The sequence below is a fragment of the Enhydra lutris genome, unplaced genomic scaffold, assembly GCF_002288905.1.
Source record: "Enhydra lutris kenyoni isolate GAN:26980312 unplaced genomic scaffold, ASM228890v2 scaffoldscaffold3, whole genome shotgun sequence".
Taxonomy (NCBI): Eukaryota; Metazoa; Chordata; class Mammalia; order Carnivora; family Mustelidae; genus Enhydra; species Enhydra lutris.
The window spans coordinates 49,698,039-49,712,912 of record NW_019154087.1 but is presented as its reverse complement, the minus strand read 5'-3'; positions in this window follow the sequence as shown (position 1 = coordinate 49,712,912).

Sequence of the window (14,874 nt, the reverse complement as noted above, 5' to 3'; positions counted from 1 at the left end):
CTTAAACAAGAACATTTGGTTTTACAAATAAATGCAATAATGTCAATTATTTCATAAAGTGCACCTTTATTAACTGGCTTGTAAGTGCCAGGCACTGTTTCAGACATTTTCACATCCATTATTTCAATATTTTTTTTCAGAGATGTAATTTAGTAGATTAACAAAACAAACAAATGATATTAGGTTCTTCATTGGAAGGAATGCAACATGGTATCATGATGCTTAAGGAAATAGCTTCAGAAACTACTGTTTTAAAATGAAACAGGCCTTGTCACATTCCTTTTCTGGAATATCACCAAAATTTTTTTGTTGTTGGTTTGAGAAATAGTGAGGAAAGGAGGTGAAAAGAGGACAGAATTACTCTATTTTCTTATTATAGACCATCTGTTCTGTGCTATATGATGCCAACAGAAATAACTTAAAATATCCCAAGCCCCTTAGAAGGTTGAGAGGTACTGTTTTGTAATGCTATGAGGAAATGAGGTCTCATTCCAAGTTCTGCTGCCTGCAATGCAAAAGTGTTGGGTTACTTTAAAGTTCTCCACCTCCCAATGCTCTTTACTACAAGTATCCTGAGACCACATCAAGGATGGGGCACAGGGATGGCTAGTCCTTTAGAGTCTGCTATGAGGTCTCTGGGCTGCCTTTGGTGTCAGGGTATTTGGGAAAAATTTCGTCTGAAAAAAAAATTTTTTCTTTTCAACTTATGAGAGAGCAGGAATAAAAGAATACATAATATGTCAAAACTCTTAAAATTCCTGCTTTCTTCCTCAGAGCCAAAAACCTCAGAGTATCAGTGCAAAACTTCCACTTGAATCCCAAGGCCCTTGGAGGAGTTGGTTCACTGAACACTCACATCTCTTTCCCAAGAGATGGTGTGGGAGCCAGGGCTGAGAAAGTTGGGACTCAACTCAGGGTCTGTTCTTATTAACTCTTCTTCTTTTTAAAAACTCTTTTTTCTTTTAAAAAAAAGAAAAAAAAAGACAATTTAGGTATTAAAGAAGAGAAAAATCTTAAGGAGAAAAATCCAAACTCTTTTGCTTCCTTGTGCATTATAAAATCAAAGATCTAAGATAAAAGAGAAACTTAATAGATCATTTGTTCCAAACACTTACCTGGTATTAAATTGATAGTTTATCACTTTTTCAGTGATAAACACTGAAAAAGTTTGTTAGTATTCTTAAATCTTAAAATTAAAGTATTATACTTTGTTTGTTTAATCTCTGATAATGTCAATTGCATATCTGGCTGACTGCATTCTAATTCTTAAGAATTTAAAAGCTTTCTTTCTTTCTTTCTTTCTTTTTTAGATTTTGACAACTATGTAAGAGAGCATCCATTTCCTCTGCCATTCTCAGACTTATGCTGAAACTAGGGTTTTACCTTCTTTTCTGAAACAGCTAAATACTGGAATCTCTAAGTTTTTCTTCTCTGGTTGTCCTCAGAATAAAAGGGCCACGATCTTTAGACAGCAAACACCAAATTCTCTCTCACACATTTTTGGTCTGGACTAGATTATTTTAAAATTTAAGATAAGGTTCATACTAAGATCCAGAGTGTCATTGTTGCTCTCATGTTGAATTGCTTTTGGTTACAAAATCATATTTATGTGATTTGATATATTATTATTTTAAAAAACATCAGCTCATCACATCTTGTTCATCAAGAGACTGGCCTATATGTTGCCCGAGAGCTGGTCTAATTAGATCTGAATAAAAATGTCTTCAAGCACTGACTGAAGGAATAGAATTGATCTAGACACAGAAGAATTCAGTAAAGTCACTCATTTATTCAGTTAATCCAGGGGATTTATTGTCCATAATTAATCTAGGTTTACTTAGTGATTAGATAAATGTGTAAGTAACAGTGAAAAAGTTTAAGGTTAGTATTCTTAAATCTTAACTTACCTCTAGTTGTATCTGTGAAGGTAAATCAGTCTTGACACATTAAAAGAAATGTTTAAAACAATCGTGAAATTATATTGAAAATAAAACTTTTCCCCAAGTTTGCATCTCTGATGACAGATATGTCTTTGATCAAGTCTATTTAAAACATTTTTTGTCTTTTTTTCCTCATTTTGGTTTATCTACGACTTACTAAGAAAAGCCAATTTTAATAAAAACAAAAGCAGAACAAAAAACATTGATCTATCTGTATCTTTGGAAAACTTCAGGATTTTTATTAAAAGTCATTTTATGTAGAAAGAAATTTATTCTTTTGTGTCTTATTAATTTTTAATAAAGCATTCTTTTAGGCTCTATAGATATATTCAGAAAGTAAATAATTTTGGAAAAATAATGAATTTGAAAAAGGCTTAACTTAATCAGAGCTGACGTCAAACAAGTTCTCAAGTAAGACTATTTTTTCCATGGATGGGGGTAAAAGTAACAAAACTTGCTTACTTAGTTGATGCCATCAGAAAGAGGATCTGGTTTCTGTCATTTAAGACAAAACAGTCACAACTAAGGTAGATAGTGGTGTTATAAATGGAGGCCTTCCAAATACTACCAGCTCAAATTAAATCGTTGGGCATTTCTATTGAAGTATCTTTGTGTTGAATTGTATAAGTAATTGCCTACTCTGTGTTTATGTTTAATCTTAAATCCTTAAATAAGTAAAAATTTTAAAGGCTGTAATTTATCTGTTTCTCCCCCCTATATTTCTGATATATAATGGATAATTATATGTTGTTCTCTGAGGTGCAACTGTCTCTTTAGATGAAAAACACCAGTTTTAAAATCCGAGGTTATAAAATGAGAAGTTAATTTATTAGTAAATTTTTTCCTGGCTTCCAGTTAGAGTGTCATGAATACGATTTATGAATGCAGAGCATTGCTTGAATTGCCACGACAGTCCGTGGAGATCAGCTGTTCAACATTTGAAGTGTAGGTATATGATTGACATTTAAAAGGATTCTTCTGATTAATTATCTATGGGACATCACAAGATAGTAAATAAAACTCAGTAATGGAAACTCAATAAAGAAGGGTTAACCATAGGAAACAAATAGTCTTGACTCAAGAAAATTTAGTAAACAAACTTTTTTAAGGATGTTTTCAGACAATTCCTCTGAAATGAAATGACCCTGTTTGTGGAATACTGAAAAGTCACGGAAATATTCTGTGCACTCTTCAAACTTACTGTCTGATATACTCAAATAAATTCCCATTTGTATTTAAGTAAGCTAAAGATAACGTTTGTTGCCAAATTTTGCATGCACATGAACTAAGATTGATTTCCTTAAACCAAACAACTTACTTACAGAGAGTTCAAATTCTACTGTGTGTAGGTATATATTTAACTAGAAGTTGGTTGACATAGGGCTCTCACAGAATTCACATCTTAACTTGAATACCTAATGTACTTTGATGAGAAATGGATCAGACTCCTTGGGTTGTGCTGACCCCAGAGATGCAATCTCTGGAAAATTGATTTCTTGAGCATTTCATGTTGCTTGAGGAAGGGAGAAACATATTCCAGAGGAGAAAACAGATCAAAGTGTATCAACTTTTAGAAATTTAGATCAATAACAATTTTTTGATTACTTTGTATGTACTTATGTTAGAAGGGATAGTTTCATGTATGCTATATAACAAGCAATCACAGTATCTGAATAACTTAAAACATCAGAGATTGAGTTTTCTGCTCACTCTATATGTATTTCAAGGAATTGCTTTTGGCTATAGGCCCCATCATCCTCACTCAGGAATGCCAGGTGTCAGGGTGTCTATCATTTAGGTAAGAGATCATGGTGCCCTGATTTTTCAAGCTTTCTACCTGCAAAAGGCACATATTCCATTCACTCCCATATTATGGGCCAATAGGAATCACATGATTATGTCTAACTTCAGGGGACGGTAAAGCATGATTTTACCACATGACTGAAAGAGGAGAGCAAGAAATGGTAATCAAAATACTGGTGAATGAGACTAATGATTATGACTGCCGAGAGTACTGGTCACCAATTTTTTTTTTTTTAAAGATTTTATTTATTCATTTGACAGACGGAGATCACAAACAGGCAGAGAAGCAGGCAGAGAGAGAGGAGGAAGCATGCTCCCCGCCGAGCAGAGAGCCCGACGCGGGGCTCCATCCCAGGACCCTGAGATCACGACCGGAGCCGAAGGCAGAGGCTTTAACCCACTGAGCCACCCAGGCGCCCCCCTGGTCACCAATTTTGAGCTCATTATTCTCTTTGCTGCATAAAAAACATACTTTCTCCCTCTTGTGGGTAAATAAAACTCCCTGGATTTCTCAGTGTTCCTGTTAAAAAGCCTAGTCTTCCGAGAAAGGGAGATAAACAGAACATAAAGTTAGGAAGTGTTTGCTTTCACTTTTCCTGGAAGCATTTTACTTTTCACATATCAAGAAAATTATTTCTGTGGCCATTTGGATTAGGTCCCTAGGTTAAGCTTCAGAGTGACTGGAGAGCTCTCTTCCTAGGTATTTACATTCCTAAATCTTTGGAGTCCAGAGATGGGCAATATCTCTAGGTCACAAAAGCAGGAGACATCCAGTGTTTGTCTGGCCCTTGGAAAGATGTATTTACATTCTCAGGATCCTTGCCATCTCCTCTCAAAGGAGCAAAGGCTTTTGTTTTGTTTTGTTTTGTTTTTCTTTTTCTTTTTCTTCTCCTTCCGCTAGAGAGACAGGAACAGCTGTCTTTCTACTGGATATAAACAGAGAAAATCCATTGTTCTCCTTTCCTTTGGAGATACAGACTTCGGAGTTTGTGTCAGTAGAACATTTTGTCTGACTTCTCATATCACTCCTGAGGTAAGAATCAGGGTATGAGGGATCACAACGTTATTATATACTTTTTAAGTGAATAATGATAGTCTGGCTCTGACCCAGAATACCTCCACCTCATTTATTCATTCAGGATAAAATAAATAAAGATCAATATTAAAAATAAAACACTTCTCTATGGAAATAATCCAAAAGCCAGATCTAGTCGCGGCTGCAAGAGCTGACCTCTAGTGATATGCAAGACTTGCCCCTCACGGGGTGGGGCTGGGGGTTGCTCCATGAAGTCAAGGTATGGCACCCCTTGCTCCAGAAATTTATGAATATAGAAAGTATGCCTTGCATATGCTCAATACACAATGACCGCTCATGTTCAGGACAATCATGACAAACACATCTGTAGGAAAGGGGAAGAATGGCGTTCATGGAACCAACTTTTCCATACAATGATGACATTCTGCTGGGCTGCATATCAAGGACTCTTCCCCCCCTCATACACTCATATGTTTTATGGTCTGAATGTTAGCGGCGTGCCATACCTATTGCTATACTCTTTGGACAAAGTGGGCTATCCGTAGTTATGGTGTCCATCCTGCAGCTGCAGCCTTCCGCATACATGGCCAGATACATTTAGCAGTTAATTAAATATGTGTGATTAAATCTCAGCGAAGACCTACTTACTGAAGGTAAAGAATCACAGTTAGGATGATATACCTGTGGAATTCCCCATCTTCTCAAAAACACCTAATTTTTTACTGTTTGAATCTTTCACTCAAACTGCATTATACTGCCTGAAATGTACCTTTCCTATTGTGGGTAAGGTTTGGTTTTTTTTTTTTTTTAGCAGTAGTAATAAATATAGAAGAATTCTTACTTCTACATAAACACATCCATAGTGCCAATCTGAAAAATGGAGCAGTTTTAATGTCCTCTAAAAGCATCCTATGAGGAATGAGACTAAAATACATTTTCAAACATGCAGTCAAGTTGAATGAAATACAACTCTTGGAAACTAAGTTTAAAAATTTAAATCAAATTTTATAATGATTGAAGAAGTTAAGTAATAGGGCTACCCACCTCAAATTTTCTTTCAAATGAAACAATGTTTTATATGGATGGTGCTATGTATGCTTGAATGGTATCTCAATAATCACACAATATGTATTCATAAGAAGATATATGCTTTTAGGTTTGAAATAGCATTACTTAGAGAAATTCTCTAATGACATTCACATGAAATGTTCACTGATAAGACAAATGCGATACTTAAAATTAACTTCAAATAGAAATGGAAGGTGCGAACACTTTGAAAGTCAAGTGGAATTTATGCCCCCCTCCTTCCTTGTCTGGTCTCCTTATATTCTTCTACTCTTTCCTTCCTTCCATTTGTTTACAGAGGAGACAATTGTTATTCTTATACATTCACTCTCTGAACAAAATTTCACTGAGTACCTGCCACACAGCCTTTCTATTAAATAATATATTGTACTTTGGGAAGATACTTATTGAATTAAAAAAATTTTTTTTGAATTTACAGTCTATTCACAAAGTTCAAAATCCAAGTAATACTTACAAAGATACACATTTAGCCATTTAGCTATCACCCCTGCCCCTGTCACCCTATATTATAGGGAACCATGTTTTATTATGCTATTGTGTAACCGTCCAGTGTTTCTCTATGTAAGTATAGGCAAATGTAAAGATATATTATTACCTTCCTATAAAAAGATATGACAGGGTTATGTACTTGAATATATTTTTTTAACTTACCTATAAGTCCTGGAGATTTTCCATTTCAGGGTACAGAAGCTTCTTTGGCCTTTTTTTTTTTTTTTCCTTTTTCCAAATCTTCACTTATGTAACTTTTATTTTCATATGTAATATGTAAATAGGAAATATGAAGAAAACTTTATATATGTAAAGTCTATTTAATCAGTCCTCTTTAGATGAATAGAGCTAGTTGTCACTGACTCTTTCGTTAATACAAAAGTACCACAAGAAAATAACCCTCTGTGTAAATCATTTTAGGTGTTCCTTCAGGATTAATTCCCATAAGAAAAATTCCTGGATAAAAGGGTAAATGCATTTTAAATTTTGTTAAATTTTGTCAAAATTTCCTCTATAGGAGTTGTGGTATTTTGTACTCCTATCAAGAATGAATGAAAATACTTTTTTCCATATAACCTCCCCAACAGAGTGTTTTGTTGAACATTTTGGATATTGACCTAAATGATAGGTAAAAATGTTACTGTATTTTAATGAAGATTTCAGTTATGATGAATAAGGGTATATTTTTATTTTTTTATTTCTCAGGGTATATTTTTATTTAATTTTCAATAAATTGTTCATGTCTTTGCTTATTTTTCTACGAGCTATTGGCTTTTTCTTCTTGATTTCTAGGTGTTTACATATTTGGGGATTACACATTGCCTGCAACAAGGTTCTTTTTATTTTTAGGTATGAGAAATGTCTTTCTTTTTGCTTATGGTGTCTTTAGGATTCATTTTTCTTACAGTAGCTTTTAACAAAACTCACTTACAGCTTGTTTGGAGGTTCTACCTGGGGAACGGCAGCTACTCTTATACCCTTGATGCAAGAGCCCTTCTCCTCTATGGTGGAAGGTCATCTTCTTCCACTGGGACGCACATGGAGCAGTGAGGAGGGAAGGGACACCCGCCTAGCCAGCCAGATCAGCCTAATCAACCCTGGTGATCAATGGGGTGACAGATGTTGCAGCCAGATTGCCCTCACATCCAATAACATAATAAAAAAAATATGGCAAAAAACTCCCACCCCAACTCACTGATAATTTTATCAAACTTACTTTAATGACCTCTGCACTTTGAGTCATGTTTGGAAAGATCTTCCTTCTCTACTCTGTTATCAAAAATTACAACTGTGGGGCACATGGATGGCTCAATTGTTAAGCATCTACCTTTGGCTTAGGTCAGGATCGCAGGGTCCTGGCATGGAGACCCACATAAGGCTCCCTGCTCAGCATGAGCCTGCTTCTCCCTCTCCCTCTGCTGCTCCCTGCTTGTGTTACCTGTCTTGCTGTGTCTCTCTCTATCAAATAAATAAAATATTAAAAAAAAATACAACTACATTTCTTTAATACCTTATGGTTTCATATTGTTTAGTTACGTTATATTATTCACATAATTTGTCTTGGATTTTCCAATTGTACAATTATATCATCTACAAAGACTGTTAATGTTACTTCATTCTTTCATTTTTAAACTTCAAATGAAAAAAAAAAACTTGTAGGGACACCTGAATGGCTCGGTTGGTTAATAAGCATCTAACTTCGGCTCAGGTCATGATCCCAGGGTCCTGGGATGGAGCTCCACATTAGGCTTTCTGCTCAGCAGGGAGTCTATTTCTCCCTCTCCCTGCCACTCACCCTGCTTGTACTGTCTCTCTCTCTCTCAAATAAATAAAATCTTTATAAATAAGTAAATAAATAAATTTTGTACCAAATTGCAATGGCTAATGCCTCTAGCACCTTGCTCATTAGTCATGGTAATGGTGAGTGTTTTCATCTTGTTCCTACACCCAGTTTTGTTTCCCTATCTGGTGCACTGGATTCAGGGCTTGATGTGTATATGTGTGCACATGTGTGCACCCATGTGTGTTAGTGAACATTTCACTGATTTTTATTTTTTGTGGGTTTTTTTGTAAATAAAAAAATTATATAGAGAATTTATCAAATGCCATTTCAGCCAACCAGGAAAATAATCATGTAATTTTCCACCATAGATCAATACAGAGAATTAAATGTAATAAAAGATTTTCTAACACTCATCTATTTTTTTTATGCCTGCAATAAATTTCACTTGTCCTTGATGCACTATTATTTTAATGTGTTGCTAGTTGGCTTACTACTGTTTTAGGTAAGATTTTCTTAAAGAGTGAAAATTGGTCAACATTTTTTTTTTTTTTTTTTTTGCTTATTTGCCAGTTTGCAATCTTTTTCTGTATTTTAATACCAATGTAACACACTTTTATGAGAATAATTTGCAATATTATTTTTAGGTGTGATTTAAAATAGTTTGTTTTTTAAGTTTAGAAGAATGCTCTGTGAAACTGTCAAGGCATACTGTTTATTATTTTGGGGAAAATTTTTTATGTTTAACTTTTAGTTAGATTTTTTTAAAGGATTTATGTAGAGTCTGTGGCCAAGTTTGATACATTGTGTATTCCCAGAAAATACTTATTTCATCCAAGATTTAAATTTGTTATGTTTAGAGGTAAGAAAGTTTTTTTTTAACATTTCAAAATTATTCTGTGTCTATGTTTATTTTGTTCTCGTGATCTCTCTGTGCACCTGGTTTTCTTCCTTCTTTTCCTTGATTATAATAACTAAGATTTGACCTAGTTTTGATTTTTATTACTTCTGTTGTTTTATTTTAATAAATAAATGTTACTAGTTCTAATCTGCCTTTTCTCACTTTTTGTGTTCTACTTCATTCATTTTTGGCTTTATTTCTATATTTATTCATTTCTTCTTATTTTTTATGGTTTATATCTAAAATATATACTGTCTCCAGTATCAGTACTTTCTGGATATTTTGATTTTTTGGTTTACAATTTTTTGATTAAAAAAATTTTTTTTCCTTAAAGATTTTATTTATTTGACAGAGACAGTGAGAGAAGGAGCACAAGCAGGGGGAGTGGGAGAGGAAGAATCAGGCCTCCTGCTTGAGCAGGGAGCCCAATGCTGGGCTCAAACCCAGGGCCCTGGGATCATGACCTGAGCTGAAGGCAGATGCTCAAAGACTGAGCCACCTAGGTGCCCCTGATCTAAAAGCTTTTTAAACAAGATTTTAATTTTTAAAATTTAAACAAAATGATTTCTAAATAGAATGACTTTTGTTCCTTATTTTGTTTTAATAACTGAATTCATTTTATTATGGTCAGAGAATTTTTTGTATTATTTCCATATTTTTAGATTAATGAATTCTTTTATGACCCAATATATGATCTTTTTTATGTGTATGGAATGGGCCTTTCTGCCTATTATCAGGGAAATATTTGCATAAACGCATCAAACCTATGTTAAAAAATATACTGTTTAGGTCTTCATTATTCTTGCATGTTTTTTTATCCATGCAATCTGTCTTTAATTGGCCAGTGGATTTTTAAAAATAATATATTTTGTAAGTAAGGCCATTTAACAAAATTGAAATATTTTGATCAAATGATTTTCACAGTTCAGTATCTTTCTCTCCCATTTCTTAACATAGTCGCAATATAATGCAGATGTTAACTGGAGGATTTCCAGATAGTGTTTTAACTTGACCACAATTTGTTAAAGTCAAAGGTCAAAAACTGTCCTGTTGTCAAGAGGGCAGATTCTGGACATGGAATTCCCCACACAATGTTGCATTTGTAGTTTCAACACCAACTCTTGCTTGAACATTGTCCTTCTCTCTAATGAAAGCCTATGAAAAATTTAGCAATTCTTTTGTTATTTCTCTAAAATGAACATAATGGCTTAAGTTGATGAAAGTTACTGCCATTGAGCACTATTTATATAAAATGAGACTCTGTCTACTTAGGGTCAAATTCCTTACATTCCAAAGACATGTGTGTCACTCTTTCCCCTCGAAAGAATGCTTTTCCACAATTCATCAAATTTCATTGTACTTGTGTAAGTGGACACATCCATTATGCACAGTGAGGTCTCAAAAAGATGAAGGGGATGTCTGAGAAAAATGATGACTCCTGATCTCATACAAAATGTATGTCTTCTACTCAAGTTAAAGATGCAAATACAAAAACTATGCCTAGAGGTCACTGTGAAAGAAGAACGCAAGAAATGTTCTTTTGATGTATTCTTTTCTATGTCTAATCTTTTGCTTATTTAGAAATATAGGACAGTTACTAAAGCTTATTTGAAGCAGATGCATTTGATTTTAGACAGTGAAAATACAACTTAAAAATACTTAGTTTTTAAAAACCATGTCCCTACAAATAAATAATAACTAAAAGCTCTTCAGTAGCTCAATTTAAAAATATGAAAAGAACATGGAGCACTACATCACAGAAAAGAAATATACCTGGCTTCATAGAAATCATAGAAAAATAATCATAGAAAAATCTAACATAATCTTGAAATAGAGTATCATGATCGTTTATAACACTGTAGAAGTTCTTTTTTAAGAAGGCAATTTCAGCAGCCCGGGAAAAGAAGTCTATAATATACAATGGTAAAAATATTAGATTGGCAGCAGACTTATCCACAGAGACCTGGCAGGCCAGAAAGAGCTGGCATGATATATTCAGAGCACTAAACAAGAAAAACATGCAGCCAGGAATACTATATCCAGCTAGGCTATCATTGAAAATAGAAGGAGAGATTAAAAGCTTCTAGGACAAACAAAAACTGAAAGAATTTGCAAACACCAAACCAGCTCTACAGGAAATATTGAAAGGGGTTCTCTAAGCAAAGAGAGACCCTAAAAGTAATAGATCAGAAAGGAACAGAAACAATATACAATAACAGTCACCTTACAGTCAATATAATGGCACTAAATTCATATCTCTCAATAGTTACCCTGAATGTTAATGGGCTAAATGCCCCAATCAAAAGACACAGAGTATCAGAATGGATAAAAAAACAAAACCCATCTATATGTTGCCTACAAGAAACTCATTTTAAACCCGAAGACACCTCCAGATTTAAGGTGAGGGGGTGGAAAAGAATTTACCATGCTAATGGACATCAGAAGAAAGCAGGAGTGGCAAACCTTATATCAGATCAATTAGATTTTAAGCCAAAGACTATAATAAGAGATGAGGAAGGACACTATATCATACTCAAAGGATCTGTCCAACAAGAAGATCTAACAATTTTAAATATCTATACCCCCAACGTGGGAGCAGCCAACTATATAAACCAATTAATAACAAAATCAAAGAAACACATCAACAATAATACAGTAATAGTAGGGGACTTTAACACTCCCCTCACTGAAATGGACAGATCATCCAAGCAAAAGATCAACAAGGAAATAAAGGCCTTAAATGACACGCTGGACCAGATGGACATCACAGATATATTCAGAACATTTCATCCCAAAGCAACAGAATACACATTCTTCTCTAGTGCACATGGAACATTCTCCAGAATAGATCACATCCTCGGTCCTAAATCAGGTCTCAACCAGTATCAAAAGATTGGGATCATTCCCTGCATATTTTCAGACCACAATGCTCTGAAGCTAGAACTCAATCACAAGAGGAAATTTGGAAAGAACCCAAATACATGGAGACTAAACAGCATCCTTCTAAAGAATGAATGGGTCAACCAGGAAATTAAAGAAGAATTGAAAAAATTCATGGAAACAAATGATAATGAAAACACAATGGTTCAAAATCTGTGGGACACAACAAAGGCAGTCCTGAGAGGAAAATATATAGTGGTACAAGCCTTTCTCAAGAAACAAGAAAGGTCTCAGGTACACAACCTAACCCTACACCTAAAGGAGCTGGAGAAAGAACAAGAAAGAAACCCTAAACCCAGCAGGAGAAGAGAAATCATAAAGATCAGAGCAGAAATCAATGAAATGGAAACCAAAAAAACAATAGAACAAATCAACGACACTAGGACCTGGTTCTTTGAAAGAATTAATAAGATTGATAAACCCCTGGCCAGACTTATCAAAAAGAAAAGAGAAAGGACCCAAATAAATAAAATCATGAATGAAAGAGGAGAGATCACAACTAACACAAAGTAATACAGACAATTATAAGAATATACTATGAGCAACTCTACGCCAACAAATTTGACAATCTGGAAGAAATGGATGCATTCCTAGAGACATATAAACTACCACAACTGAACCAGGAAGAAATAGAAAGCCTGAACAGACCCATAACGAGTAAGGAGATTGAAACAGTCATCAAAAATCTCCAAACAAACAAAAGCCCAGGGCCAGACGGCTTCCCGGGGGAATTCTACCAAACATTTAAAGAACTAATTCCTATTCTCCTGAAAGTGTTCCAAAAAATAGAAATCGAAGGAAAACTTCCAAACTCATTTTATGAGGCCAGCATCACCTTGATCCCAAAACCAGACAAGGATCCCATCAAAAAAGAGAACTACAGACCAATATCCTTGATGAACACAGATGCAAAAATTCTCACCAAAATACTAGCCAATAGGATTCAACAGTACATTAAAAGAATTATTCACCACGACCAAGTGGGATTTATTCCAGGGCTGCAAGGTTGGTTCAACATCCGCAAATCAATCAATGTGATACAACACATTAATAAAAGAAAGAACAAGAACCATATGATACTCTCCATAGATGCTGAGAAAGCATTTGACAAAGTACAGCATCCCTTCCTGATCAAAACTCTTCAAAGTGTAGGGAGAGAGGGCACATACCTCAATATTATCAAAGCCATCTATGAAAAACCCACCGCAAATATCATTCTCAATGGAGAAAAACTGAAAGCTTTTCCGCTAAGGTCAGGAACACGGCAGGGATGTCCGTTATCACCACTGCTATTCAACATAGTACTAGGAGTCCTAGCCTCAGCAATCAGACAACAAAAGGAAATGAAAGGCATCCAAATCGGCAAAGAAGAAGTCAAACTATCACTCTTCGCAGATGATATGATACTCTATGTGGAAAACCCAAAAGACTCCACTCCAAAACTGCTAGAACTTGTACAGGAATTCAGTAAAGTGTCAGGATATAAAATCAATGCACAGAAATCAGTTGCATTTCTCTACACCAACAACAAGACCGAAGAAAGAGAAATTAAGGAGTCCATCCCATTTACAATTGCACCCAAAACTATAAGATACCTAGGAATAAACCTAACCAAAGAGACTAAGAATCTATACAGAGAAAACTATAAAGTACTCATGAAAGAAATTGAGGAAGACACAAAGAAATGGAAAAATGTTCCATGCTTCTGGATTGGAAGAATAAATATTGTGAAAATGTCTATGCTACCTAAAGCAATCTACACATTTGATGCAATTCCTATCAAAGTACCATCCATTTTATTCAAAGAAATGGAACAAATAATCCTAAAATTTATATGGAACCAGAAAAGACCTCGAATAGCCAAAGGAATATTGAAAAAGAAAGCCAAAGTCGGTGGCATCACAATGCCAGACTTCAAGCTCTATTACAAATCTGTCATCATCAAGATGGTACTTGGCACAAAAACAGACACATAGATCAATGGAACAGAATAGAGAGCCCAGAAATAGACCCTCAACTCTATGGTCAACTAATCTTCAACAAAGCAGGAAAGAATGTCCAATGGAAAAAAGACAGCCTCTTCAATAAATGGTGTTGGGAAAATTGGACAGCCACATGCAGAAAAATGAAATTGGACCATTTCCTTACACCACACATGAAAATAGACTCAAAATGGATGAAGGACCTCAATCTGAGAAAGGAATCCATCAAAATCCTCAAGGAGAACACAGGCAGCAACCTCTTCGACCTCAGCCACAGCAACATCTTCCTAGGAACATTGCCAAAGGCAAGGGAAGCAAGGGCAAAAATGAACTATTGGGATTTTATCAAGATCAAAAGCTTTTGCACAGCAAAGGAAACAGTTAACAAAACCAAAAGACAACTGACAGAATGGGAGAAGATATTTGCAAACGACATAGCAGATAAAGGGCTAGTGTCCAAAATCTATAAAGAACTTATCAAACTCAACACCCAAAGAACAAATAATCCAATCAAGAAATGGGCAGAAGACATGAACAGACATTTCTGCAAAGAAGACATCCAGATGGCCAACAGACACATGAAAAAGTGCTCCACATCACTCGGCATCAGGGAAATACAAATCAAAACCACAATGAGATATCACCTCACACCAGTCAGAATGGCTAAAATTAACAAGTCAGGAAATGACAGATGCTGGCGAGGATGCGGAGAAAGGGGAACCCTCCTACACTGTTGGTGGGAATGCAAGCTGGTGCAACCACTCTGGAAAACAGCATGGAGGTTCCTCAAAATGTTGAAAATAGAGCTACCCTATGACCCAGCAATTGCATTACTGGGTATTTACCCTAAAGATATAAATGTAGTGATCCGAAGGGGCATGTGCACCCGAATGTTTATAGCGGCAATGTCTACAATA